This window comes from Jaculus jaculus, chromosome 6 (assembly GCF_020740685.1).
Source record: "Jaculus jaculus isolate mJacJac1 chromosome 6, mJacJac1.mat.Y.cur, whole genome shotgun sequence".
Classification (NCBI taxonomy): domain Eukaryota; kingdom Metazoa; phylum Chordata; class Mammalia; order Rodentia; family Dipodidae; genus Jaculus; species Jaculus jaculus.
Window position 1 is genome coordinate 137,649,268 of NC_059107.1, and position 27,711 is coordinate 137,676,978.

A 27,711-nucleotide genomic window follows, 5' to 3' on the forward strand; every position below is an offset into this window, starting at 1 on the left:
TAAGTGTAATACATCATATAAATGGATTGAAGGACAAAAAAAACACATGATCATCTCATTAGACGCAGAGAAAGCATTTGACAAAATCCAACATCCCTTCATGATAAAAGTCCTACAGAGACTGGGAATAGAAGGAACATATCTCAATATAATAAAGGCTATTTATGACAAGCCTACAGCCAACATATTACTAAATGGGGAAAAACTGCAAGCTTTTCAACTAAAATCAGGAACAAGACAAGAGTGTCCACTGTCCCTACTTTTATTTAATATAGTTCTGGAAGTCTTAGCCATAGCAATAAGGCAAGAGACACACATAAAAGGGATACAAATTGGAAAGAAAGAAAGTTATCATTATTTGCAGATGACATGATTCTATATATAAAGGACCCTAAAGACTCTACTAGCAAACTGTTAGAGCTGATCAAAACCTACAGCCATATAGCAGGATACAAAATAAATACACAGAAATCAGTAGCCTTCATATATGCTCATATATGCTAATAACACACACACAGAGGATGAAATCAGAAAATCACTCCCATTCACAATTGCATCAAAAAAAATAATAATAAAGTACCTTGGAATAAACCTAAGGAAACAAAGAATCTCTATGATGAGAACTTTAAAACACTCAAGCAAGAAATTGCAGAAGACACTAGGAAGTGGAAAAACATCCCTTGTTCCTGGACTGAAATAATAAATATTGTGAAAATGACAATCTTACCAAAAGCAATCTACACATTTAATGTAATCCCCATCAAAGTTCCAAAGGCATTCTTCATGGAAATAGAAAAAACAATCCAAAAATTCATTTGGAATCACAAAAGAACCTCAAATTATCTAAAATAATACTGAGCAACAAAAATAAGGCTGGTGGTATCATCATATCTGATTTTAACCTATACTACAGAGCCATAGTAACAAAAACAGTGTGGTACTGGCACAAAAGCAGACATGTAGATCAATGGAACAGAATAGAGGACCCAGATGTAGGTCCAGGTAGCTATAGCCACCTGATATTCGATAAAAATGCCAAAAATACTCATTCGAGAAAAAGACAGCCTCTTCAGCAAATGGTGTTGGGAAAACTGGATATGTATCTGTAGAAGGATGAAAATAGATCCTTCCATCTCTCCATGCACAAGAATTAAGTCCAAACGGATTAAAGGCCTTAACATCAGACCGGAAACTCTAAAAATGCTAGAGGAAAAAGTAGGGGAAACCCTTCAACATATTGGTCTTGGCAAAGACTTTCTGAGTACAACCCCAATTGCTCAGGAAATAAAACCACAGATTAATCACTGGGACCTCATGAAATTATAAAGATTTTGTACTGCAAAGGACACTGTGAATAAAGCAAAGAGGCAACCTACAGAATGGGAAAAAATCTTCGCCAGCTATATATCTGATAGAGGATTAATATCTAGGATATACAATGAACTTAAAAAGTTAAATAATAAGGAATCAAACAAGCCAATCAAAAAATGGACTATGGAGCTAAATAGAGAGTTCTCAAAGGAAGAAATACGAATGGCATATAAGCATCTAAAAAAAATGTTCTACGTCACTAGTCATCAGGGAAATGCAGATTAAAACGACATTGAGATTCCATCTCACTCCTGTCAGATTGGACACCATCATGAAAACAAATGATCATAAATGTTGGTGGGGATGTGGAAAAAAAGGAACCCTTCTGCACTGCTGGTGGGAATGGAATCTGATCCAGCCATTGTGGAAATCAGTGTGGAGGTTCCTAAGACAGCTAAAGATTGATCTACCATATGACCCAGCTATAGCACTCCTAGGCTTATATCCTAAGGACTCATTTCCGTAGAAGTACATGCTCAACCATGTTTATTGCTGCTCAATTTATAATAGCTGGGAAATGGAACCAGCCTAGATGTCCCTCAACTGATGAGTGGATAAGGAAGATATGGCACATTTATACAATGGAGTTCTACTCAGCAGTAAAGAAAAATGAAGTTATGCAATTTTCAGGAAAATGGATGGATCTGGAAAGGATTATACTAAGTGAAGTAACCCAGGCCCAGAAAACCAAGTGCCACATGTTCTCCCTCATATGTGGATCCTAGCTACAGATGACTGGGTTTCTGCCTGAGAAGGAAAAAACTCAGTAGCAGAAGCCAGTAAGTTAAAAAGGAGATATAAAGGGAAGAGAAAGGAAGGGAGGAGGGTACTTAATAGGTTGGTATTGTATATAAGTAAGTACAGTGATTGACATGGGGAGAGGATATGATGGAGAATGGAATTTCAAAGGGGAAAGTGGGGGGAAGAGGGTATTACCATAGGATATTTTTGATAATCATGGAAAATGTTAATAAAAATTGAGAATAATAATTTTTTTAAAATGCATACAGCTGCAATCTGACTTCCAACTTGAAGACGACTTTGACCTTGCCTCTGCACTATACTTAATTGGCCTTATCTTCCCAGAGACAAATATCCTTCCCCTCACAATGACAGCAGATTCATGTCATTTCTTTTTGGCACCATCTGCTTTTATGAGCAACGATTTTCAAGAAAGCAGAAGACCTAAGTAAACTGAGAACTGAAATATCTAGTGTATACTATTAGAACTCACTGAGAATTGCAACTACCGCCTTTGAACCAGAAACTGATGCATTAGTTTTTCAAATACAGTGTCAAACAGCCTGCCGGTATTATGTTGACCTTTTACTTTTATAATAAAACTTGTTTAAAAATGGAGTTTTAGCCAGGCATGGTGGCACATGCCTTTAATCCCAGCACTCAGAAGGCAGAGGTAGAAGGATCGCCATGAGTTCAAGGGCACCCCGAGACTACACAGTGGAATTCAGGTCATCCTGGGCCAGAGTGAGACCCTACTTTGAAAACAAAAAAATGAGTTTTAATACTTAGATATATTCATTCTCTTGTTAAGGATCAAACATGGGGCCATCCCAATTATTTTTAAATTCTCTCCAAACATAGGAGTACATCGATAGGATTATTATGTGAGAATATTTTTGTGTATCTGTGGTGGTAGAAATCACAAAATTATAGACAGAACTGAATGAACACATTCTTTTGCATCAGTGTTCATTAGGTCTTGTGAATTTAATGTGTGGTCCAGGACAATTCTTCATCCAATGAGACCCACAGAATCTAAAAGTTTAGGCACTCCTGATATAAATTATGGGTGGGCTTTGGTTTCTCATAATGTACCAATGTAGACATATCAGTTGTAACCAATGTGCCATGTGAGATATTGACAGTACGGAAGTTGTGTGAATAGGGAGACAGAGTATAAGGGAATCAACCCTCTGTACTTTCAATTGATTTTAATATAAACCTAAAACCCCTTTAAAGTATATTCAAAGAATACAACACAGAAACCATTCATGGCCTGAGAGGCTAAAGTTTTTATTATCTTTTTTATTCTTTTTTTTCATGTATATATTTTATTTTTTTCTCAATTTTTAATTAACATTTTCCATGATTATAAAAAAATATCCCATGGTCTTTTTTATTCTTTACAATAAAAGTCTGCCAAATTCTTCTCCAGGATGGCCATTAAAAATGCTACATATTGGGCCGGGTATAGTGGTGCCTGCCTTTAATCCCAGCACTTGGGAGGCAGAGGTAGGAGGATCACTGTGAGTTCGAGGCCACCCTAAGACTACATAGTCAATTCCAGGTCAGCCTGGGCTACAGTGAGACTCTCCCTCAAAAACAACCCCCCCCACACACACATGCTACATATTGGGACATTAACTCAACAATCTAAAGCAAGGTTTTTCAATGTTAGCACTACTGACATATTAAAGGATATAGTATTTGTTGGTGGTGGGCTGTCTGGTATATGAGATGTTTTACTTCCCAGCTTGTGTTATGGAAAAGGGCAGTGGACAATTTGGGGCAGAGTTGCATGAGGCCTGATGGAGCCATAAGGACAGGCTGTGAGTTACAATGGAGACCCCAGCCAGGACTAGGGAATGGCCCCCAAGGAGAGCTGCTAGCATGCGATGAAGTTTTCCCAGCCTGTAAACAGTCTAGCTGGAGGGGTGGAAATGGAACTCCAGAGATTTTTGTCAGTGGTTAGCAATGTCAGACTTGGAATTATAGGATTTGATGTTTGCCCTGTTTGTTTGCTTTAGATCTTGCCAGTACGGGTTCAATCTTTCCTTGTTATACCCAATGTCATCTTTTGAGTGTGAATGTTTACTCTGTGTCATTATGTGTTTTTGGTTTTACAGCTCACAGGTAAGAGGCCTTGGACTACAGGGATGTTTGAACAGTGTTGGAATTGATAAAAATCCATGGAGACTTCTCAAGTTGCATTGTACATTATGGATGGATGGGGCCAGGAGTGGAATGCTGAACTCAGTATCCCCCATAAACTTGTGTGTCATGAACACTTTGTTCCCAGCTGGTGGCAATTTGGGAGGGAAAGCCTTGCTGGAGGAGGTGTGTTGTTGGAAGTGGCTTAGGAGTGTTATAGCCAGCTTCCCTGTGCTTGAGTTTGGCTCATTTTCCTGCTGCTGTTGTCCACCTGACGCTGGCAAGGAGGTGATATTCCACCCTCTGCTCTACCATCTTTTCCCTGCCAGCATGAAGCTTCCCCTTGAGACTGTAAGCCAAAATTAATCCTTCTCCCCCATCAGCTGCTTTTGGTCTGGTGTTTTGTGCCATCAATGCAAAGGTAACTGCAACTACAGGCAATGAATTTCTTAAGTAGTAAATAGTACAGTGGCTGCCCAAAAGTGCAGTAATTCAAAATATTTGAAAAGCACAGCTGCTGATGCTATGGAAACCTTCCAAAACCCATTTCATTAAAAAGCACATGCTATGCCTTTGAACACTTCAAAACAATGCTTACTTCATGCCCCAATGTGAATGTTGTTTTTATAAGCGATATTAGAAAGTGTAGGGATAACCTATCAGAAGTTTAATTTCACTTTAAGCCAACCTTAGAAATGGATTTCTTCAAAATCTACAAACAACCCTACAGCAGTAATCCTACAAGCTTTCGGGTGGCCATCCCACAATGTCTTGTGCACCAAAAACTGTCACATCTTGACACCCTGCCAGAACCTGACGTGCAGCTGGGAGCAGACACTTCAAAGCCATGGCAACGTGCCGAGCCCCGTAATTATAATTTAGAATAAAAACAGGGAAGGCAAAAGAAGAGGAAAGGAAGATATGTATGAAAGTGGTCAGCAGTCGACCAAGCACTCTGAATTAAAACATTATTCTTTTCTAACAATCATACTGCCTGGCTCTGTACAACTTAATTCCCAGAAGAGAATTCTGGAGAATAGGACAAAGTCACCAGTCAACCTAAAATACTTAGTTGTGATAAATAGAGTTATCTTTCAAAGGTTGCAATCTGAAAGGCAATGACTCATGCCCAAACTGCACTTTAAATTCATTTTCACAATCCTTAGAAAAGGCTCTATTTCACGTAACATGGGGAGTTGTGTCTGGTGCAGTCTGTTTTGCTCACAGTTCCATAACACATGGCTAGTACACAAAAGATTATCTAATGATCCAACATATCCATAAAGTTAATCTTTAAATAGTCATGATGCAATTTTATTTCTATGAACTATATGCCTTAGGCTGAAAACTTTATAAAGAAAAATTTATGTTTACTATAGATGACATAAGCATTATCTTTTTTATCTTTTATAATTGTCAGAAAGAAACTATAAAAAAAATAGCCAGAAATAAAAAAATAAAAGCCATCTTTAAGACAAGTTAATTTTAAAATCATTTATCTTTTTGAAAAAAACTGATTTAACAACCAGTACTTACTGAATGACTATTAAATCATATGTACGGAGTGGGTTTGAGAAATATAACAAATACAGACTATCAACTCAAGCCAACTTCTCAATAAGAAAGAACTTGCCCATATTTATAGTTCTACGGATGATTTTCACAGTGCCTATTACATGTTAGACATTGTGTTAGGCACACACATAGAAAATCATTGTCCTCATGGAGTTAACAGTGGTCAGTGGAAAAGGCATCTTGATATAATTTGGATGGCAAATGTTCCCCCACAAAGGCCCATATACTAAAGGACTGGTTCCAGGGCGGCACTCGTGGGAGTTGTGAAGTCTCTTTCCTTGAGTCCCACGCCACACGGCTAACATGCAACAGACTGTGTACTGGATCCAGCGCACACTGTGGGAGGCCTTAGGTCGTTAGGTGCATGTCCCTAAGGGAGGTTATGAGACTAGAGCCTCTTCTCTTTGGCATCTTAGCCATGAGATGAACAGTTTGCTACATTATCCACTCCCCACCATTGCCATTTGACCTGCTCAACTGTAGTTTGAATGCAGAATGTTCCCCATAGGCTCAATATTTGGCCCTCAGCAAAGTGGGGCTGTTTGAGAAAGTTGTAGAATTGTTTGGAGGTGGAACCTTGCAAGTGATGCTATTTGAGAAGGGTATGGAATCTCTTGGAGGTGGAGCCTTGCTAGAGGAAGTGGGTCGCTGGGGACAGGCCTTGCGGGGGTTTAGCCCAGCTCCACGTGCTGGTCTTCCTCTCTGCTTCCTGCGCTGAATGCGACCCAGCGACCCGGCTCCCCACTGCTGCCACGCCTCCTGCCATGATGAAATGACCCCTTGATGCTCTACATCGACTGAACCCTTTGTCTTCCATAAGCTGCTTCTGGCTGGACATTTCTGTCCCAGCAGCAATAACTGATACATCAGCAAGGCCCACATAGGTCTGCCCAGTGGTAGCCTAGAACTTCCAAGGTAGAACACAAAACGAAGCTGACAGCATGGCGCAGTGGTAGAGTTCTTGCCTAGCATGTACACGGACCTGAGTTCAATCACATGCACTGTAAAACAAAACAAGAAATTAAACTATTCTCTTTAAAAGTTTGCATAGAGATGGCTTGTATAGTGATCGGCTCAATGAATAAAGTGCTCACCACTTGAGCCAGAGTGCCCAAGTTGGAGACCCCAGGCCTATGGACAAAAGCAGACTAACAGCAAGACGGGAGGTGGAGACAAATGAATATTCCAGAAGTTAGGAGCACAGAGAAGAACAGCTGAAGGACAAACCCTATTTCAAATGAGCTGGAAAGGCAAGGAATGACCCAAAAGTTATTTTCTGACATCCATGTGTGCACATACACACACACAGAATGTAATCCAATTAAAGAAAGGTTCTTTGAAAGATTACAACTATTGAAAGGGCTAATCCTCCATAATGAAAAATTAAGCACAACATCTACAAAAGCATTTATTGAACTGTAAAGACCACCACAGTAAAGTGTTCCATCTTCCTTCCACAGGAGTCTCATAAGCAGAAGGGGAAACTCTAAAGCTGGCGATCAAGAACAGAGCCATAAAAATAGGGATTGTTGTTCCTTAAATGTCCACCTGCTGCTGCTCCTCCTCATTCTTTCCTTCAAACAAATCATCTCTATAGCAACACACTCTTAAGAAGCTGCGGGTGGAAAGCATATGCTATGCAAAAATATAAGAACCTAAGAACATGAGCTACTTTATTTTCCCCTTTGTTACAACGCATACATCTTAAGTGGTAAGAAAAAATAAGCAACAGATATAAGATAAAGATCATTTTTAAAAACACAAGAAAATGTAAAAATTATACAATTGAGACAACACATGTTTACATGAAATTCTTTTTATAGGTTACAATGACACCTTGTGGTAAGACATTTCAAATTATACAAATTTTTATAAGAAATACAACAAAACTGACTTAGATAATAAGACCTAACAAGACCACAGTATTGAGGTGGCTTGGACATATTCAATAATCTACTTGAAAACTAAAAGGCAAAGACTCAAGTTTCTTTTTAAGTTCTAATAAGGTGAGCAAAAGTACTTTGTAATCTATATTTCTTTCACTTGTCAAAATCTAGACTAAATTTCTTTTTTATAAATACTTTATATTTACTTGTTTATTAGCTAGAGAGAATGGGCATGCCAGGGCTTCCACCCACTGCAAATGAACTCCAGAAACATGTACCACCATGTGCATCTGGTTTATACAGGTTCTGGGCATCCAGCCTGGGTCCTTAAGCTTCACAGGCAACAGCCTTAACTGCTAAGCCATCTTTCCAGCCCCCACTAAATTTCTTAACTGATGCAAAATGAAATCACTTTTGTAATCCAAGGCAAAAGTTGTAACACTGGTGGTTCCTTTACAAGACAATAGTGATATATGACTTACAAGCTATAAATATAAAATAGATGTGTCACTATTCCTTTCTTAATAACTTGAATGTAAAATTCCCCAATAGGTTCGTGTGTTTGAACATTTGGTTCCCCTACTGCTGACACTGTTTGTGAAGGTTGCTTTTAGGAGGTAGAATCTTGCTGGAGGAAGTGGGTCACTTGGGGTTTTATAGCCTTGCCCCACTTCCTGATCATTTTCTGCATCCTGACTACAATGTGATGAGCTGACTTCCTACTCCTGTCTCCATGCCTTCCCCACCATGATGGAATGCTGAATTAAAGCCTTTCCTCCTGAAGTTGTCAGGTATCTGTTCACAGCAATGAAAAAAGAAAACTAACACTGCTGAGAGCTCCACCCAAACATAGACTGAACGCACACCTACCACAGCTCAGGGAAATCTGCTCAAGAGGAGGTGGAAAGACTGTAAGAGCCACAGCATAGGAGGGAATGTCCAGAGGCACTGCCTCCCCCACCCCACAACCCACAGCCCCATGGTGAACACCAGCAATCCTACTGAGGAGCACATGGAGTAGCACAGAGGAGGGAGGAAGGAGATGATGGTACCAACGCATGATGTGTCCGTAAAAGTTTCTACTTAATAAATACAATAATGATGACATTAAATATTTGCATCCTTTTGTTTTGTTTTGTTTTGTTTTGTTTTGTTTTGTTTCCGAAGCAGGGTCTTTCACTCTAGCCTAGGCTAATCTGAAACTTACACTGTAGCCCAGGCTGACCTCGAATCATAGAGTTCCTACCTCTGACTCCCAAGTGCTGGAATTAAAGGCATGTGCCACCATGCCCAGCCTTGAACATTTGAATCTTGATAAAACTAAATAAGAGTAACTTACAGTGATCTTTTAAAAATGTAACTGCTACTCTGTGACCTTGCTCCTCTCACACATGTTCCTTGTCCCTTACCATGAGAAGTAATTCCTTATCTGTATAAAATAAATGCAACTGTCCCTCTGTTATACCTCTCTCTCCCTCCCTCCCTCCCTCGCTCTCCCATGTTCCTTGTCCCTCACCATAAGTAGTGACTGGTATGACTGGTACGCTATTCCAGATCTATAAAAACTAAATAAATAAATTGACCTGCCCCTCCGTGATCTCTCTTCCTCCCTCCTACCCCTGCCATCTCTCTCTCTCTTTCTCTCTCTCACACACACACACACACAAACACACACTCCTTGTCCCTCCCCATAAGAAGTGACTGGCATGACTGGTAACACGATTCCAAATCCGCAAAAAGTCCAACTGCCCCTCTCACAGCTTCATCTACTACTTCTCGCTGAATCACTGACAAATGTACACCCAAGTTCCTAATCTCTCTCTTAGCTCTGAAATTTCAGCTCCACTCATATATTCTGCCAGAAATGGAAGGCCAATGACAGCACTCAGCAACTCACAACCCCAACCATGGTCCCTTGGCAAATGCAAAACAGTAGATCTTCTGTGATCTCCTCCCACACCATTCTGCAGGAAGCATTCTGCCCTGATAAAAAAAATGTTTGACCTCTCTGCAAAGCAAGCAGAATACCCTCATTCCACAAGCAGCCTTCTTATACCTGGAGTAAAGGAATGAGCACTGAGATGCCCAGAAGAACAGAGCTTAACAGACCTTGCTAGATTCCTCCTCACTTACACCACTAGCTCGCTGGCTGGTGCTGTTCAGATTACTGTGTGACTATACAAAAACACCTGGTTTCTGGTCAAGCATGACAGCTCACACCTTTAATCCCACCCAGCACTTAGGAGGCAGGCAGGCAGATCATGTGAGATCAAGGTCAACCTGGGCTACAGAGTAAGTTCCAGGTTAGTCTGGACTGGAGTGAGACCCTGCCTCACCAAAAAAAAAAAAAAAAAAAAAGGCTGGGAAGATGGCTTAACGGCATTTGTTTGCAAAGCTTGCCAGCTAAGACTCAATTCTCAAGCTAACCATGTAATAAATTAGACACAAAAAGTGGCACAAGCATCTGGCATTCTTTTGCAGTGAAATGAGGCCCTGGTGTATGTATGTATGCATACACACATACAGACACACACGTAATTTTTTAAAACCTGAAATAACCTTTCTTTGGGTCTTCACTTCTGAAGGAACCATGTCATGTAAAAAGTATCTTATATATAAATATGCATGTATTTATATATAAATTTGCATGCTTTTCTCTTGATGATCTATTTTTTATTATTGATGAAGTCTCAGCCATGACTAGAATGGATAAGGTAAAGGGCATTATATTTCTCCCCTACATCAACATAATAAATGCATTAGTTTCCCATTTTCTTTTTTTTTTTTTTAATATTTTCTTGGTCATTTTTTATTTATTTATTTGAGAGCGACAGACAGAGAGAAAGACAGAGGAAGAGGGAGAGAATGGGCGCGCCAGGGCTTCCAGCCCCTGCAAACGAACTCCAGACACGTGCGCCCCCTTGTGCATCTGGCTAACGTGGGACCTGGGGAACCGAGCCTCAAACGGGGGTCCTTAGGCTTCACAGGCAAGTGCTTAACCGCTAAGCCATCTCTCCAGCCCAGTTTCCCATTTTCCACATGCTTCCTTTTCAAAATCAGTTGCCACTATCTTTCCCTTAATTCAGTATACAACTCACCTCCTACTTGTAACAAATTATTGATCCTGCTGGCTCACCTACTTCTCTTGATTTTAACCATTCTTTTCCATTTCTAGAGCCATAGTGCTGTTCTAGTTCCAAATTCCTAGTATTTTACACTTAGCAACTTTTAACAGAGGCTCCTAAATAAGTGTGCCAGCCTTTAGTCTCTGCTTACTTCTGTGTGGCCTACAATAACCCACCAGGACAATCTTCATATACTGTTCTCACAATTGTAACTCCTAGCCTATGCCTTCAATTAGTTTACTGAAATCTAAATTTCCAGGCAATGTCACCCCCTGCACAAATGGCAACATTTTATTGTGCTGTTCCTCATCGCCCCTTGGCATAGGGTTACTTCACAGCATAGGGGCCCCAGGTGGCTCCAGTTCAATTTCCCAACTCCTCCGTAAACAGCTGGGCGTGGCCATGCACGTGTGTGAGGCCAGTCCTGGGAGGAGGGGACAGACTGAAGAACCTCACCAGGGCTTGCTGAAGGGCGAAAATGTAAAACATGCAGCTTTGGGTTGAATGAGGGACTCTGTCTCAAGGACAGATGAGAAAAAGAAAAAAAAAAGTAGACACCAGATATTCTCCTCTGACCTTCACGTATATGCACATGTATCTGCACACATACATATATATATATACTACACACACATCACACACACATATACTCTGCATACACACTTGGGCACCCCACACATACAACAAACCTATACTGAAGGGACCAGGGAGACCTCACAGTGGGAAAACACTTGACTGGCAAGCACAAGACCCAGAGTTCCATCCCCAATATCGCATGTACACACACACACACACACACACACACACACACACAAACTAATCATTATCTACCTGTTAGAATGACTAAAGTTTAAAAGGGTGACCTTTCAAATCAATGTATAAATTAGAATTCTCAGAAATTTGCTGAGAATACATAGTGGGAAAATCATTTTGGAAAATACTTTCATAGTTTCTTAAAAAGTAATCATGTACTTGCCATATGTGGTAGTTTGAATGGATGTCCCCCAATAGATTCAGGAGTTTTATTCAAGCTCGTAACTTGGCTGGAGGAGGTGTTATTGGGGGCGGTTCTGAATTTCAGCTGTTGCAGTCAGGTTTGCATTGCTAGCAGAAAACACTGAACCAAGAGCAGCTTGTGGGGAAAAAGAGGTTTATTTTGGCTTACAGACTCAAGAGGATACTCCATGATGGCAGGGAAAAATGATGGCATGAGCCAAGAGTGGACATCACCTCCTGGCCAACATCAGATGGACAACAACCCAAAACTGGCAAGATGCAGCTGGCTATAACACCCTTAGCCCACCCCCAACAATACACTGCCTCCAGGAGGCGTTAATTTCCAAACTGCCATCAGCTGGGAACCTAGTATTCAAAACACCTAAGTTTATGGGGACACCTGAATCAAAGCACCACACCAGCCTCAAATCTGCAGTGCCTGAGCTCTGCCTGGGTTCCCTAAGGCTGGCTGCTGGTCGTGTGCTTGTTGCTCTTGCTTTTGGTGGTGGTTCAGCTTCTCTCTCAGCTTGGACCTGTGAAAGTACCACTATGGGACTTACCCTGGATCTGTAATTTTCAAATAAATCTCTTCCTCCATAATTGTGCCTTGCTTGAAAGTTCACACCTGAAGGTGCTACACCATATCACCTGACCATTCTACTTAATAGGTATTTGTACACAAGAAATGAAAATATATTCATATAAAATTGTTTACACAATTGATCCTAAGGATTAAGTGAGACTCAAACATCAAGTCCAGGGCTGGGGAAATGGCTCAGTAGTTAAAGGAACTTGCTTGCAAAGCCAGCTGGCCCAGGTTCGATTCCCACATAAAGCCAGACTCATGCAGTGGTACATGTATCTGAAATTCATTAGCAGCAGCAAAAGGCCCCAGCAAGCCCATATACACAGTCCCTCCCCTCCCTCTCTCTTCCTTCTCTCATAAATAAAATAAAAATATTTTGAAAAACATAAATCCAGCTGGGTGTGGTGATGCACACCTTTAATCCTAGCACTCGGGAGGCTATGAGGATCACTGTGAGTTCAAGGCCAGCCTGAGACTACATAGTGAATTCTAGGTGACCCTACCTCAAAAACGAGAAAAAAAAACAAACATAAATCCATCAAGAGGTGACTAAATTGTGATATTATCTATGTAAAAGAATAGTGTAATTATGAAAGTAAAATTATTTAGATGAAAATGGAAAGGTTCTATGGCTGTATTTACATAGAAATCCCAGGGGCTGGGGGCAAGTGTGAGTACCTAAGTCTGAATCCAGCACCCACATAAAGGCAGGGTATTTGTAATCCCAGTGCACCTCCAGTGAGACAGGAAGCAGAGACAGAACTGCCCACACATTTAGGGGCCAGCCAGCCTGGCAAACACAGCAGGAGACTTTGTGTCAAACAAGGGGGAAGGCAAGAACCAACCAACACTCAAAAGCTGTCCTCTGACACACACTACAGTGTGCATGCACCCACTCACATACATAAACACAAACACACACACCATAAAAAATAATTTTAATGAAACAATCTCAGAAATACACACCCTTTTGACACTTGAAAAAAATCAGGAAACCTGAGTATACTTTAAGTGATTAATAAATACCTCATATTGTAAGAATGATAAACAATATAAAAGAAATATAAAATAAGTTTTAACCTCCATAGGAACAAAATTTCAGTCAAAAACTGACCCTTATCTCTAATGTCAACTTGATTAGATCAGGAATCAAGTAATATACACACACCTCTTGGGTAGGGCAAACACATGCACAAAAATTATTAATGAAAAAAAGAAAGAGGCTTTCCAAGATGGCGACGGAGGGAGGAGGAAGGAGATGAACGAGATTAAGACCCAATTCACCCCCCCCCCCCCCCCCCCCCGGGAAGGCTGCTGACTTGAGTAAACCAATAGATAAAAGGATATACAAAGGAACACAGCCTACTTGTCATGACTTCAACCACCTAACGGCCACAGCAGAAAGTGTCTCTCTCTTAGTGGGCTTTTCCGCAGGCCAAGTCCAGCTTATGGACCCAATCACAAAAGAAACTAGCAAACTATTTAACGAGGAAAAACTAACAGACAAGTCACACGTAACCTGTGTCAAATGGGTTCCTGGTTCTGAAAGCCTTTTCCTAGTAGCCCATTCGATTGGGAACATGTACTTATATAATGTGGAGCACACTTGTGGCACCACAGCCCCCCACTACCACCTTCTGAGCAGGGAGAGAGCTCTGCCGTGCACACTTGCAAAAGCAAATCCACAAGGAACCCTCTCCTTAAGCGGACGGTGGGCGAGGGGGCCCTCAACGAGTTTGCTTTCTCCCCAGATGGCAAGTTCTTAGCGTGCATGAGCCAGGACGGGTTTCTGCGCGTGTTCAACTTCGACTCAGTGGAGCTGCATGGTACGATGCAAAGCTACTTTGGGGGCTTGCTGTGTGTGCTGGAGCCCTGATGGCAAATACAGTGTAACGGTGGAGAGGACGACTTGGTGACAGTCTGGTCCTTTCTAGACTGCCGAGTAATAGCTAGAGGCCATGGGCACAAATGCTGGGTCAGTGTTGTGGCGTTTGATCCCTATACTACCAGTGTGGAAGACAGTGACCCTGTGGAGGTCAGTGGCAGTGATGAGGACTTCCAGGACCTTCTCCATTTTGGCAGAGATCGAGCAAACAGTACTCAGTCCAGGCTGTCCAAACGGAACCCTACAGACTAAGTGTCACCTATCGGTTTTGTTCTGTGGGCCAAGATACACAACTGTGTTTATGGGACCTGACAGAGGACATCCTTCCACACCAGCCCCTCTTCAGAGCAAGGACACATACAAATGTCATGAATGCCACAAGTCCCCCTGCTGGAAGCAATGGGAACAGCGTCACAATGCCCAGGAACTCTGAACTCTGTGCCCCCTCCGCTGCCACGGTCCAATAGCCTTCCCCATTCAGCTGCCTCAAATGCCAGCAGCAAAAGTAGTGTCATGGACAGGGCCACTGCCTCTGGAGTCAGCAAGTTTGCAACTCTCTCACTGCATGACCGGAAAGAAAGACACCACGAGAAAGACCATAAACGAAACCATAGCATGGGGCACATTTCTAGCCAGAGCAGTGACAAACTGAATCTAGTTACTAAAACCAAAACGGACCCAGCTAAAACTTTGGGAACTCCCCTGTGTCCTTCGATGGAAGATGTTCCCTTGCTAGAGCTGCTGATCTATAAAAAAGATAGCGCATGAAAGGCTGACTGTATAATGTTTTCTTGAAGACTGTATAGTCAATGCTTGTCAGGAGGGATTTATTTGCACATGGGGAAGGCCTGGTAAAGTGGTAAGTTTTAACTCTTAATGCTGTACCAGATCTAGAACTTGACTAGGTAGTGATTTTTTTCTTGTGGGAGGGGTGGGGTGTACAATGAATGTGAATGATACTTCTTACTCTTATTGTAAATCTAAATGCATCAGAGCCATAATTTTGGATACTGCATGCCATGTAATTCTGAATCACTTGATAATTCACCTTACAGCATTTAAAAATATATAATCAAACTAATTGCCAGCCCAAGTCAGTCATCCTCTGGGAATATATAGAGCCCCAAGGTTAGCATTCCTGTATCAGACTATTTCAATTTTAGGGAAATCATGACAGTGTGGAAGAATAATGACTTTAAAATGCTCAAATTAAAATTTATGTTTTAACTGGAATATTTCTGCTTAACTATTCAACTAGACTACTGTACACCTGATCAGTGTGTGTTCAGTACAGATGGCCATTAATTGTCATTTACAGTCAAATTTTTAAATCTTAAAATGTTTAGGAATCTATGAAATTTAACTTTAGGAACAAAGTGTTTCATCAGAGTAAATTGATATTATTTTTACATTGTCTAGCAATCCACAGAAAGAGAAGAGCCTTAATTTTTAAAACCCATTTTAGTCATTTTATGACAATTAAAATTGTTTAATAAACATCTTTTTTTCAAAGAAAGAAAACAATGCATTAATGACTGAACACTTCAAAAATCAAATGAAAATTGATTTTAAAACCAGAAATTCTTAAGTTGAAAATTACTGTTGTTGAAATAAAAAACTTACTTGAAAGGATCAACAATACAGCTAATATTGTAGAAGACAAAAATAATGAACTTGAAAATAAGCATAAGGTATCCAATATGAACACAAAGGGGAAAAAACTGAAGAAAAATACTTTAAGTCAACTACTAAAGGTCAAAATGTAAAGGGAGAACAAGGAAAATGACTTGTCATGCACAACAGAATAGTGACTAACAGATGACTGCTTATCAGAAACAATTGTGATGAAAAGCAATGGAATTAATTTTTTTTAAACAATCAGAAATGTTATATTTAGCAAAACTCACCAAGGCTAGGGAGATCATTGGCCTCCTGTGGGGTAATCAACTACTACTATTATGCTGAATAGACAGACTTTCAAACTGCCTTCTAAATATTTATATTTTATACACACAGATTAATGCTGTTCTCAGCCTCTATCAGAGAAGTTTCTTTCTGCAGTAGGCAGAGATTAATTCAGAGGCAGATAGCTAGAAAGGGGCTGAGAACAAGTGATAATACAAGCACACACAAAAACTGGACTTGATGCTACATTTCAAAAAGACACCAAAAAATATAAAGTCAAGCCACAAACTGGGGATGGAAAAAATATTTGCAAATCATCTCTGATTAAAAAACATATACCCTAGGCCAGGTGTGGTGGGGTAATCCAGCACTTGGGAGGCTGAGGTAGGAAGATTGCCATAAATTCAAGGCCAGCCTGGATTATAGTGAGACCATGCCTCAAACCAATATTTACCCACATAAAGCCAGATGCACAAAGTGGCACATTTATCTGGAGTTCATTTGCAGTGGCAGGAGGCCCTGGCATGCACATTCTCATGCTGTCTGCCTCTTTCTCAAATAAATAAAATGTAAATATAGATGTGTGTGTGTGTGTGTGTGTGTGTGCGCGCGCGTGTGTGTGTGTGTGTGTGTGTATCCAGAACATACAAAGAATTCATACAAGTTAATATATACTAAATAGAACAACAAATCTTCCCAAAGTGCCAAAACTTCAGAGGAACATAATAAACATGTTCCTTTCATTACAGAAAATGTGAAATGTCCCTATAGGAAGATAATAACGAAAAGACAGGATTTCTGATGGATTCGGTTTGTTCTTTGTAGGCAGATAGTCAGGTTTTTCCTCCTATTCATTTAAATATAAGCTGAGTCTAGGAGACAGATTAATGAACTTTCATAAGTTTCTGTTCTGTCCATATTTCTCCAACCATAACAGAGCTTGGACTTCGTAGAATTCATCACTCCATAGGCTTGGGAAATAGGACTTTCACCAAATGCTGGGCTCTGTGTGGACTCTTGTTTGGAGGGAATATACTCCATCATGGTGGAGAAGCCATGGCAGCAGGAGCCAGGTTTGTCACGCTGCATGGGAAGTCAAGAAGCAAAAGTGACAGATTTTAAAGGGTGAAGGTTAGAAGAAGTACAGAGCAGGAAGAAAAGACGGATGCATAATTCACAAGCTTCTAACAGTGGAATGAATGAAAATAAATATTCCAATACCCATAATGATTGAGCATTACAGCTTGCTTGCTTTAGACTCTTAACAGCTCTTTGGGGAAAATACCATTTTCCACATGAAGACAATGAAGACCAAACAAATCAAAAAACTGATCTGAAAAGCCAAGGAGCTAGTAAAGGTACACAGCCAATAACCTAATCTTTGACTTCAGAATGCAGGCTGCAAACTCTTGGCTGCTTTGTTGCTAATCGCAGGCTCAATCTCTTTCCATCAGCAAGTTCAGATCTTTACAGAAGACATCTTTCCATGGACAAGTTGATAGTGACAACGCTACAGTGTCAATGTTTCTCGAGTAACAATTCCATTCAATAAATAAATGTGATGTGCACACTTCTCTTGGCTCTTACTCTTACTCCAGACCTTACTCTACTCAGATTTTCTCACTACTCTCTCCATCTATCCATCCCCTGCTGATAACTAGACTGTTCTGACTACACGTACTTTCCCTAAGAATGGCGTCTGCACCCAGGATCATGAGCACCACTCTTACAAATGACTCCTGATTCTGTCAATCCAAGCAATTTTTCCTCCCTGGTCTTCCTTAGCTCCCTCCAGGCCAGGCTGAGCCCTCTGTGTGAACTCCCAGGCTATTCTTATTAGTTCCAGTGATCATCCTCAATCTACTATCTCCTGTGTGTGGGTCTAGGTCAGGTGTCCTTACTACGCCCCAGAACACATTCTTATGAACCATCATGGCACTGGCCATGTTAAATGACAAGCTACTCTGCCCATTTCTCCCACCACGCCTGGTTCTCAGAGCAGCTCAGTCTTACTCAATTTCCCCTGTGCTTAGCGTAGTTCAAGTGCAAGACCTGTAAGAATAACTCAGATCCTGACAAAACTCACCAACAGGAAACATACAAATTCTTACATTGGAAGCATACAACCTCTAAGAGATGTCTTTAGAGAATTTTTTTTTTTTTGAAGTAAGAAAATGGGGCAAGAAGAGGTTAAATAACTTACCCCGTCAAGGTCAGTGTCCTGAATCATGATTCTCTTCTTAAAACTCAGAGCCTACGAAATTATTAAGGACCTAGGCACCCCATGAAGCTTCAGACGTAACACAATGTCCATTTCAACTTCACTCCAGTTCTGGCTGAAAGCTGCAGAGAACTCTGTGATTTACCACTTAGCAGCTTTTCTACAGTCTTTGTTGATCCAGGCTTTTCACCTACCCTTCAGGCATACCGTGACTCAAGACATACTTAAAATGCATCATCATGAAAAATAATCTCATAAGAAGTTATTTGTCAGCACTCAAAAACCAAAAAAAATACCTGAAAAATCTGCCTTATAGCAAAATGAGATATAGGTAAGAAAGATTAACTGTGATCCCTACAGACAGGTACTGCAACTTCACCAGGAAAATCTGTAGAGTCCCAAAGCTACTGTTTTCAGTGGTTGCTATGTTATACTGCAACTGTGTTACTGAGCAACAACTCAGAAGCTAGGCTGGCAGGCACACTCAAGCATCTTAAACCAGATTCAGAAAAAGACTGTGAGACTGAACTTCGCCTTTCTATACCTTTTGTTAAAGCAATTCATTATTACAAGCATTCAGGTACAGGATTTAAGGCAAAATTATAAATATTACCTGGAAACTTTAATGACATATTTTGAGAATGGTAAAAAGCAGAAAGCAGATTTCAGGTTCCTCTTGGCTCCAAGGTATAATCTAAAAGCACTTTGAAGTCCCAATATGCAAAAAGCAAATAACAGCATTTTCTGGCTTTCTTGACTTCTTTCCTCCTGCAATACAGCTCAAACTCTAAAGAACAGTACCGGACTGAGCAGTCAGGAACTCTACCTGACCTAGCCAGGGCAGTCCCAACAGGAAGCAGATCTGCAATGAACTTTAGACAATCGCTAATTGATGGGAGGCAAGCTATTAATCAAGCCGAAAGTTAGGAGGGGAAGAAGGAAAGTGAAGAGACAGAAGGAAAGAGAGAGAGAGAGAGACAGGAGGAAAACAAAAAGGGGGAGGAGGGAAAGACTAGAGGAATCATATTTTAAAACGAAGGTTCTTCTAAGGAAGAACCAGAAAGCTGACCAAACTCTTCGAGCGCCCGTGGGAGTACTGCACACGTCCCTGAGGGCGTCCTTACTGCTGCTGCTGTCGGGAAATTCTCAAGCATTCGTTTACACTTTCACTTTCTAGGAACACCACTTGTCCTGATGCCAACGACCACCCCCCACTCTTACTGCTGTCCGTCCTACATCTCTGAACCATGTTCTTCCTTCCACTACACGCACTATAGGAAGGGACAGGGATAGAAATGCACATTTGTCATATTTACAAAACATTGATTCAGGGCTGAAGAGATGGCTCAGTGGTTAAGGCATTTGCCTGCAAAGCCTAAGGACCCGTGTAAAGCCAGACGCACAAAGTGACACATGTGTCTGGAGTTCATTTGCAGTGGCTAGAGGATATGTCATGCCCATTTTCTTCCCCCCTCCCCCTCCCCATCCCCCTCCCCCCCCCTCTCTATATATATATGTGCATATATATACACACACACACATACACATATATACATATCTGCCTCTCTCTCTCAAATAAATAAAATTTTTTTAATTTTTTATTTATTTATTTCACAGCAACACAGAGAGAAAGACAGATAGAGGGAGAGAAAGAGAATGGGCGCGCCAGGGCTTCCAGCCTCTGCAAACGAACTCCAGACGCGTGCGCCCCCTTGTGCATCTGGGTAATGTGGGACCTGGGGAACCGAGCCTTGAATCGGGGTCCTTAGGCTTCACAGGCAAGCGCTTAACCTCTAAGCCATCTCTCCAGCCCCCCAAAAAAAATTTTTTAAAGACATTTACTCAGCAACTTCATGAAAGAAACGAAGGACACCTATGCTCATTAAGACCTGATATCCTAAGCCATCCATGGTGGCACACGCCTTTAATCCCAGCACTCAGGAGGCAGCAATAGGAGGATCACCATAAGTTATAGGCCACCCTGAGAATACAGAGTGAATTCCAGGTCAGCCTGGACTAGACTGAGACCCTACCTCAAAAGAAAAAAAAAAGATCTGATATCCTGCCCTTAAAGAGCTTACAACCTAGTTAGGAAGGTAAGATAAAGAAAAAAGATAAAGTCTAACTATCAAATAAATATGGCTGACAAATAACATACTACTCTCAGACCATGGCAGAATTGAACCTTACAGAAAAGGTGCAATACAAACTTTAAGAAAAGGAAGATATCTAGCCAGGTAACTAGAAAGACTTTAAAATCGATATAGGAAAGAGAAATCATTTGGCATGTTTAAAAGCTACTGAAAAAAAGTCTGGATTTTGAAGGTGGCTTGTCTGTAAAGAACATGAGGTTGGAAAAGCAAGTGAGACCATTTTTTAAGAGATCTGCTTAAGTCAAGGACTACTGGAAGGACTTAAAAAAAAAAACACATACTCCCTAGAAGTACATACAGGTTTTAAACAATATAAGAGAGTACTTACGAACCCTAATATATAAGACATATAAGGGCTAAACACATCTACTTTAGGAAAAGAGATACTATAGGATAAAAAGAATTCTGGCAGGGCTGGAGAGATGGTTCAGCAGGTAAGGAGCTTGCCTGCAGAGCCTAACCACCCGAGTTCAATTCCCCTGGACCCATATAGGGCCAGACGCACAGAGTGTCACATGCATCTGGAGTCCATCTGCAGCAGCTGGAAGCCCTGGCACACCCATTCTCTCTGTCTGTCTCTCTTCTATCACTCTGCTTGCAAATAAATAAAACTATTTTAAAAGAGGGGAAGGCTGGAGAGAAGGCTTAGCAATTAAGGCGCTTGCCAGCAAAGCCAAAGGAACCAGGTTCGATTCCCAAATACTCAAGTAAAGCCAGGTGCACAAGGTGGCACCATAAGTCTGGAGTTTGTTTGCAGTGGCTAGGGGTCCTGGTGAGCCCATTCTCTCTATTTACCTCCCTCACAAACAAATATATAAAATTTAAAAATATACATTTTTTTTTAAATTCTGGGCTGGAGAGATGGCTTAGCGGTTAAGCGCTTGCCTGTGAAGCCTAAGGACCCCAGTTCTAGGCTCAATTCCCCAGAACCCACATTAGCCAGATGCACAAGGGGGCGCACGCATCTGGAGTTCATTTGCAGTGGCTGGAGGCCCCGGTGCGCCCATTCTCCCTCTCCCTCCCCCTCCCTCCCTCCCTCCCTCCCTCCCTCCCTCCCTCCCTCTCCCTCTCTCTCTCTCTCTCTCTCTCTCTTCCTCTCTGCCTCTTTCTCTGTCTGTCGCTGTCAAATAAAGAAATAAATAAAATATAAACAAAAAACATTTTTTAATCTTTTTTTTCATTAAAAATTTAAAGACTTTATTGGTTGAATGAAACTAATGAGATATGGAAAACATATCAACATTATTTACTAGGAATATATATGTAAGTACAATGATTGAGATGGGGAGCGTAAAACGATGGAGAATGGAATTTCAAGGGGGAAAGTGCAGGGGGGAGGGTATGACCATGGGATATTTTTTATAATCATAAAAATTGTAAAAAAAAATGTGTCAAACAGGAGATTGTCCAGCTGCAATCGGAGGGATGCACATAGCAGCTGGCTCTGTGGATGATGTTAATGAAATATCCCTGATAAGCCCATGACTTCTTTTTAAAAATATTTTATTCTTATTTATTTATTTGGCAGAAAGAAAGAGGCAGAGAAAGAAAGAGAGAACGGGTATGCCAGGGCGTCCAACCACTGCAAATGAACTGCGCCACCTTGTACATCTGTTTTACATTGTTCCTGGGGAATTGAACCTGGGTCCTTTGGCTTTGCAGGCAAGCACCTTAACTGCTAAGATATCTCTCCAGCCCCGCTCAGGGGTTTTGAATGCTTAGTCCCCAGCTGGTAGCAATTTGGGAATGTTGAGAGCCTTTGGGCTGTGCCTTGAAGGAGGCGTGTCACTGGGGGTGGACCTTCAGCCCCACTGAGTGTGCAGAGCTAGCTCATGCGGACCTCTTTCTTCCTGCCACTGTGACAAGAGATGAGGCCCAGCTGCCTGTTCTGCCATGTTTCCCCCGCCACGATGAAGCTTTTCCTGGAAATCCTTTCCCCTCATCCGCTGCTTCTAGCCGGTGTTTTGCCGAGAAGTGAGAAGGCCACTGCAACAGACTCTGAGGGTGGAGAAGGGATGCGGGAAACTGGGAGAGGCCAGGAGACATCCTCTTCCAGTGCCCCCCGAAGGAATGCAGCCAGTGGACACCTGGCTGAGGAGAGTCAGCTCCCAATCCCAGCTTGCAAAAGTGAGCCATAAATTCCTATTGAAAATTTGTAATAATTTGTTACAGCAGTTATAGAAAATGCATAACTTATGTAGATGATGTTAGTAGATAAGTACGTAGAGTGGCATAAAAATAAGAAAATGAATAACCACACTGTTGAATTTGTTTTTCTCTTACAAAGTCCACTAAATGAATGTGTCTGTGGTCATGTTGGGGGTGGGGCTAGTGATGCTCAGGGTGAGGTACACTCAAAGGAACGATCCAGAGCACATGAAAATTTAGCTCTCGGCTCAAACATCCTCACATCAAGATGGTGATATTTCTGCAAGTGTGAAAGGGAAAAGTGCCCTGGTGATGTGTGGCTCCTTATTTTGCCTTATCTCTGTGGGCCTTGGGTACATTAACAGCAGCTGGTGTGGCATGAGGGCATGCCATCCCAGAACTGGCTTTGCAGAAGAAACCTAGGCACAGTGCCATTTCTAACAGATGGCCATGTTTGTGTGTTTATCACAGTGAGGTGGGTGCACGTGGCATGTGTGGGTGTGTGTGTGGGGGGGGGGGGTGTCTCATTCTAGCCATCTGTAACAGTTACTTCCTTGTTGCTAGGACAAAAGCACCCAACCAAAAGCAGCTGATGGTGGGAAAGGTTTATTTCCGCTTACAGCTAGGACAGAACATTTCATCCTGACAGGGAAAACGTGGCAAGAACAAACAGCAGAATGTCACATTGTCTGGGAGAAAGCAGTAAGAGTAAGCTAGCTAGCACTGGCAAAATAAGGTCCCAAGACACACCCCACCCCCAGTGATAGACCTTTTCCAAGGCCCCACTCCCCAGGCTCCACAACTTGCCCAAATTGCCACCAACTGGAGACTAAGTCTTCAAACTACATGAGCCTATGGGGAGCCTTCATTCAAACCACCACGCCATCATTAAGTGTGCACTTCAGCAGTGTTAATTTAATGGGCAAGAGTTCCAAGCCATCACCGTTATGTACTTCCAGAATGTTTTCATCATTCCAAACAGAAACCCTACCCATTATGCAATGAATCCTCTGCCCCAGTCCCTGGCAGCCGCCTGTCAGTGTTTTGACACTTTGAAGTATCTCAGAAAGCGAATCATACAGGAGTTGTCCTCTGTGACTGGCTTATTCCACTCAGCCACAGGTCCTCAAGGTCCAGCCCAGTGGTAGCATGTGTGGACGACTGCTCAGTCTCATTCCATAGTTCAAATGTCAGTTGGTTTACCCAGCGAACCATTTGTGGCATTTCTATCTGTTGGATGGTGTGAATAATTCTACTGTGACTACTGGGTTACAAGAGGCAGAGCCTAGTGATTTTTAAAATGTGATTTGTTTATATGTAATATATATGTATATATACATATGTAAGTCTATGTAAAATATAGTATATATTACATAAAAAAATTTAAAAACTTTATTGGTTGAATGAAACTAATGAGGTATGGAAAACCTATCAACATTATTTACTAGGAATATTTTGATGAAGTTCTGCCTAATCTATTTACCATCAAACTCTACAAATGCTATTCTAGTACGTCCTATGCAATCTGTACTTGCAAGTCAACTATGTCAGACCACAGCTAGTGAACAATTTCAGCACCAATAAGTTATTGAAAATGGGACTTTACACCATTAAAAAATATAATGGCTGAGTATTCAAATGTCAAGGTCAAAGTCTAATTTTTGAAAGACACCAAATTCCTGGAAACAAAAACCCTTTTTAATAGTATCTTCACATTACCATTTCAATAGTAGTTGTACTCTGCCTTAAACTGTATGCAGTCTGGGCATATCAAACACATGATATTGAAGCCTAATCCCAACTCTAGCACTATGAAGAAATGACTCAACACTGCACATTAAGAAAGAGCTATTCAGGCTGGAGAGATAGTTTAGTGGTTAAGCGCTTGCCTGTGAAGCCTAAGGACCCCGGTTCAAGGCTCAGTTCCCCAGGTCCCACGTTAGCCAGATGCACAAGGGGGCGCACGCGTCTGGAGTTCGTTTGCAGAGGCTGGAAGCCCTGGCGCGCCCATTCTCTCTCTCTCTCTCTCTCTATCACTCTCAAATAAATAAATAAAAATGAACAAAAAATTATTTAAAAAAAAAGAAAGAGCTATTCCTTCAATAGCAAGTCGATGAAGCAAATGCAGGACAATTTCTACTGAAAAAATTAAATGCCTTATTATTTGTACAGTGCCGAAAATTTACTGCAACTCTAATTTCCTTTTTAACACAATGTCTTTTTTTTAATATACACATTATATGTATTCAGTATTCAAGTAAAATTCCCTAATAGTTAATGACATTTAACAAAATGTGCAAAACTGCAAAACTCATTGTAATAGAATGTGTATTAATCTTAAAAACAGTTTTAATTATCAAAAAAGAAGGCTGATAAGTCATAAATCTTCCTATTCGGAATGCATATCTTCTAAGCTTGAATTCAAACAATCCATAACATAATGCTGACTTCAAATTACTTAAGACATTATCACACAATATGAACCATTCTTGATATATTCTGTCTTGCCAAATTTCTGAGTAACTCATTACTTCAAAATCAGCAAATGGAGAACAGCAAGGGGGTGAGAACTACAATGAAATCGACAAATTTTAGCAATAAAGTTAGGATACGTAAACTTAAAGTTCCACTTCCCATTACTAATAGTTTGATTTCAGGAAGGTTATTTGTTTCACTGTCTCAAATCTGTGTTGATATACACACATAAGTTATGGCATTTAAGAGATCATTTAAAGCCAGGCAAGGTGGCTATAACTAAAGCACAGGAAGGCTGAGGCAGGAGGAGCACAAGGAGCTCAGGCGGCCTGAGCTATATAGTGAATTCCGGGCCAGCGTGGGCTACAGTACAAGACCCTGTCTCTAAAATAAAAAGTAAGAGCCAGGCATGATGGAACACACCTTTAATCCCAGCACTCTTGGGAGGCCGAGGTAGGAGGCCAGCCTGAGGCTGCAAAAATGAGTTCCTGGTTACCCTGGGTTAGAGAGCCTACTTTAAAAAAATAAAATTTAACCTTAAAAGATCATTTAATCCAGAACGGTGGGAGAGGTTTGTGATCCCCAGTCAGAAAGCTGAGACAGAAGAATCATCACTTAAAAGCCAACCTGGGCTACAAAGCTAGATTCTACTCAATGTCCCTCCCCCACACACACACCCACCCCAAAAAAAGGACCTTAAGCAGGGCGCGGTGGGCCTTTAATCCCAGCACTCAGGAGGAGAGGTAGGAGGATTGTCATGAGTTCAAGTCACCCTGAGACTATATGATGAATTCCAGGTCAGCCTTGGCTAGAGCAAAACCCTACTTCAAAAAAGAAAAGTGCTCTGCAAACTTTAATTATCATACAAATTATATCATTAAGGATTCAATGAATGAAGAATGAAGATAGTGCTATCCTAAGGCCTAAAAACTTGTAAATAATGTGTCATAATCTCCCAAATGCTGGATGTAATTAAATCGCTATTTTCCTCTATCTGAGAATATTCCTATAGTCTGTACACTTCATCTAGTTAAAAAAGAAATTATGAAAAAGGAATATATAGCATACTCTGGACTAAATAACCAAAAAGCCACCCAAATCCAGTTGCAACCCTCAGGAGAGTTCTACTGGGTGGCATTTGTGAAAACTGACACATTCTAATAATGCTAAATAAAATATGTTTGAAATGAAAATTGAATACAAAAGGTGCGTAATTAACTTCCTAAAAGTTAAAAGCATGAATTTGGAGAATTCTGAACCCAGATTCTTGGAGGACACGTTTAACTTTGTTCCAGCTGAATATCAGACTTGTTTACAATGATGTTGCTTGGTAACGGATGCACTGCTTTAACAAACCTACTCAGTTTTAGACCTCAAGTCCTTTATGCTGCTAGTATATGATATATACTAGCATAAAGCACTCAGGAGTGCTATTATAAATGCATTCTACATTAAAGATTCAGAAGACGTTTCTCCATATCCTAGACATCTTTGAGATGAAGGAGGCTTCATCCTTACCAAGTACATGAGCAAAGATTTAAATTAAAAAAAAAACAAAAACTTGGGGAGTGGAGTGATGGCTTATCAGTTAAGGGACTTGCCTGGGAAGCTTGAGGAACCCTAGTTCAATTCTCCAGTACCCACGTAAGCCAGATGCCCAAGGTGGTGCATGCATCTTGAGTTCCTTTGCAGTGACTAGAGGCCCTGGCGTGTCCATTCTCATCCTCTCTCTCTCTCAATTAAATAAATAAATATCTTTTTAACTTGGCAAAAGGTATTTTTAAGAGCAAAGCATCCATTTATTCTGATGAAAAGTTGAATAAGCATTCCCATTATTAAGCGCAAAATACACTTAACAATGATTGAGAAGTCACGTCAGCAACATCTGCAGACATCACTGCAAAAGCCGTCTTCAAGAACAAGGAAACTGATTACACGGCTTCTTCACTAACCAAAGTGGAGTGTGCCATCCTTTAAGCCAACCACCACCACCCCCGTGCCGCAGTGCACCACCACCGAGGAGCTTCCTGAGGAGTTTCACGTGGGTTTCACTTAGCGCAGACAGCTGAGAGTCTTCACACGGAAAAATGCACCACCACCAAGATCCCAGGGCAGATGAGTGCTGCGGAGTAGTGCACGACTGGAAAAGAGACCCTCCCTAGAGAGCTAAGGTCACCTACCCAACTCGCACGGGGTCCTGGCGACGCGCGCCCGGCCGAGATCGCGGGGACGTGCGCTCCGGCCGCGCTCGCCAGCCGGGGACGGCTCGGGAGCTCCAAGCTGCGGCGCCCACTCGAGCGCGCCCGCCGAGGCATGGAGGCAGACAGGGGACGCGGTGCCACGGCGGGGGTGTCGTCGGCGCGGTCGGGGCGGCCGCAGGCTCACGGAGGGGGCGCTGGAGGGGCCGAGCGTCCGGGACGCCGGGGGAAACCGGGACACTCCGAGGACCGCGGCGCCAGCGAAAGCCCGGGCTCCTCCTCCTCCTCCTCCTCT

At 41.6% G+C, this 27,711-nt stretch overlaps 1 protein-coding gene and 1 pseudogene across 3 annotated transcripts in view; one reads left to right on the plus strand and one right to left on the minus strand.

Annotated features, from left to right (window-relative positions):
• The window catches only part of Cep83 (centrosomal protein 83), a 122,781-nt gene extending 95,305 nt beyond the window's left edge, over nucleotides 1-27,476 (minus strand). For all 3 annotated transcript variants that reach the window (XM_045153170.1, XM_004650181.2, XM_045153169.1), the window contains exon 1: nucleotides 27,399-27,476. The gene's annotated coding sequence lies outside the window, so the exon portion shown is untranslated. The remainder of the gene's footprint in view (nucleotides 1-27,398) is intronic.
• LOC101610864 lies at nucleotides 13,987-15,193 on the plus strand (annotated as a pseudogene).
• Nucleotides 27,477-27,711: the final 235 nt, after the last annotated feature.